Here is a 3,695-nt window from a genome sequence, read left to right as displayed (position 1 = left end):
AACGATCAACCTGTATATCGGATCGAAAGTCAAAAATTTTACGGCTCGGACTATGATTTTACAAGTGTATATAGAAAGTATAAGGCGCGGGGTATTATATATTGACTGATTACTGTAGCTATGATAGGCTACATTCAGGACGGGCAGCGACGGGCAGTAATTAGTAGGCAAAACAGGTGGTTTTCACCGTGGGCAGAACTCGGTGCAATGATACTGAACATTAATAGTAAGCCCGTCACCTTGAAGGTAATACTGTAAGTGAAACAAGGACTTCAAAAGCATGATGTTACAAACGACACCACAAGTGAAACGTACACATAGAAATACACGCGTTCCCACGTTGTGCCCACCCGGGCCACGCGATTAACATATGACTGATACTGCTGGATAGTGTTAATTGGGTCGGTAAACAGTCAATTAATAGTTTAATTGACTACCTGGGTGATTGGCAGGTCGTGTCCAACGACGCATATGCAAAGCAGGCCAAAAGACAAAAGCCCCCAAAGTTATTGACAGCTGGCCAGGGGTCACCATGAATACGTAATGAAGCTTCACTACGCAGAAACTGCGTAGTCAAGCCCTTCTTAAACGGTCAAAACATCTCGGCATTTTCCGGCATGGAGAGAGAGAGAGAGAGAGAGAGAGAGAGAGAGAGAGAGAGAGAGAGAGAGAGAGAGAGAGAGAGAGAGAATTAAAAATAGAACAAATGCATTAATTCCATCTCACTTTTATTGTGTCGGTTGGTGCACTTTTTATGACACAAACGCCCCCTGGTATCATTTCGTACCACCTGTTGCCATGCGTTCTACAATCACGTCGACATATCGTTCAACCCCGGTATGAAAGACAGTAAACACTCGGCATGCAGTATGATATTTTAAAGGTGTTTCTGACATAAAATTTATGAATTCACAAAATTTACCGAGGCATCTCTAACATAAAATTTGTGAATTCACATATAGTGCACTTATTGCTCGTAAAAATCACAGGAAGTTTGTGCATCCCCGCGATAAAAAAATGGGGACATAATGCCATGATAAACTTTTATTAGGCAACACAGCTATTAGGTCAACAGTAATTTACAATGACTTTGCGTCTGCCCTGTATAAAGCAAGTAACTTGTCATTTCGCTCTCTTAAAGTATGTTAGGGATGAACCACTTGATATTCTGGGGGTGTCTGGAAGATTTAAAACAAAATTCCAAGTAAAAGTCACTGAAAAAAATAAGTCAGAGAAGGCTTTGACAAAAAAGTAGGAGAGGGAGAAAATAATGTGCAATTGATCAGGTAAAACTATAAAACTACTACGTCATCAGACCGTCAGGATACTGAAAAACAACGTATTGGCCATGTCAATAGATCGACTATGCCTTGTGCAAAAAGGTAATGTTATAGTTGACAAATAAATTCTCGCCCGGATTAAAATCCAGTTGTCAACAACAATACTGCTTATTACACTTACATAAACAGGTTGGGTTGACAAGTTCAGCACTCTTAGAAATTCGATATTATTTATAGTGTAAGGACGAAGTATCATCTATTTTACAGACTTCATGCAAACATTAAAAATAACCCTTAAGTCACAGGTAATTCAAGTTTTCTGACCAACTTTCAAAACAATTTCCAACCACAGTCACTCCAACAAATCATGGACGTGCATTATATCACTGTGCGGAACTTAATAAATCTGGTTGTTTGTTGCTGTCTTCTTTGCTCGATGTAAAATTGCAGAACATTGAAGCCCCAGTAATGCCAACATACGTGATTTTTTCATTATTTTTATTTTATAAATCAATTGAAATTTCTTATTCTACTCCCCAAAGAATGTCGAAAACACTATTCAGCTTGTCAACTAAGCGTGTCAAATGCATGGCTATTGTTTATTGTCCGGGCAAGAAGTCAGTTTTCAACAATAACAATGCAGTTTACAACCATAGGGGCTGAGTTGACAAGCTGGATAATGTGTATATCAACATTCTTTGGGGAGTAGAACGATAAATTATGGTTCACATTCAAAATAAAAATGGTGAAATTATCATCAAAGTTAGCATTACTGGGGCTTTAATTTGTTGTTTCAATCATATTGATGTTACAAATTTAGTAGAGCTTCCATAGCCAGAAATAACTGACAAGTGTCAAGTACATGGTCGAACGTCACGGTTACTCTCCTTTGTAAGTCATGTAACTATAGCAAGGAGCATTGTACTCAATGTCTACCCATTCTTTTGGGATCGTTGAGTTTTTACCGCCGCTGACCTTGCAAGCTCATGTCATTGGTTTTCAAAAGTAGATAGACCATTTCATCCACGACCAAAAAATGGTGACCCCCTTTGACCGACGAAAAAATATGATGACCAGAATACTAACATGATTGGAACTAATTTAGTATAATTGGATATCGTATTAATGTTGATATAATCAGCAAATAAAAGTAAGCTCATCTGCTTTTTTCTTTATTCTTTTTTGCAATTTACTTGTTTTTATGAGTAATTTGCAACATTGCAACTTTAAGCTATAGGACACCTAATAATTTTGATAAATGTAAACTATAATAAGATCCAATTCTCCCACATTAGTCCCAATCGTGTTATACTAAAAAAAAACTAGAAATAAATCATGAACTACTATACCTTTAGATACACTATAATACTGCTTCGGTTTTTATATGTTAAAGGATGCAGATATACTTATTGAGGTAACACACATTGAAGATGAAAAAAGTTGTAATATCATCAACCATAATGCAACAGTTACTTCAAATGTCTTTTTGTTTGTTTTCATATGATATTCTATAGTCTATTTTTATCTTATAGAGTTTTAAAATTGAAGTGACAAATTCAGGAAAACCTTTTTAGCCCATTTCCCGGTAGACCACCATTTGATCTCTCCCATATGTGTACAACTCCGGAAAAATCACACAAAGCCATGTCCCATTTATCAGGTAAATATCTGTCTTGTTACAATAAACTCGACATTTTTACACAGTTTCATCATGTAGAGTTTTATAGTTATTCAATATTCATCAAAAAAGGATGGCACCCAGAGAAACCTTCCTTAGTATTGTTCAAACATATATCATGTACAAGGCCCTGTTTATTATATTTTTGCGTTGTGTTGTATTTTAAGGCAGTGTTCATCTTCTGTGCACACTTCTTTCACATGTGCAATAAAATAAAAGTTACGTTGAAAAGAATTCAGTTATGTTGTCGTGATTTGAAAAAATCTGAATAAAATGAAATGGTCGATAGTACAGGCCTAGCTTTTATACAGTGACTGTCTGATTTGTTATCTGTTTGACTAATCATGACATGAATCTGAAATACATTAAAGCAGGCATATCAGTGTCACTACATTTTAAAGATTCAGATTTGCTGATTTTGCCGCCCCGGCCGTAAAAACTGAACGGTCCCTAAGTTATACTTCATTGTAACATACGCATGCACGGGAAAGGACTAGTTTAATAGTTAGTTATTGTGTTATAGCGAAACGTGATAAATGGCCGCTGTTGTGTGAATTTTTGTTTCGGATTTATTTCATTACAAAATATGTCGTAAAATATTGAATGATATTGTATTTCTTGTTTCACATGTCCAACTGGTTTTGATTTGGAATACTTTCATTTATTGTTGATAGATATTTATGACGCCTGTGGTGACGATAATCTCACTTGACACTCCCGACACCCAGGACGAGGCT

The sequence above is a fragment of the Ptychodera flava genome, chromosome 2, assembly GCF_041260155.1.
Source record: "Ptychodera flava strain L36383 chromosome 2, AS_Pfla_20210202, whole genome shotgun sequence".
NCBI classification, from domain to species: Eukaryota; Metazoa; Hemichordata; class Enteropneusta; family Ptychoderidae; genus Ptychodera; species Ptychodera flava.
Note: the sequence above shows the minus strand (reverse complement) of the source record.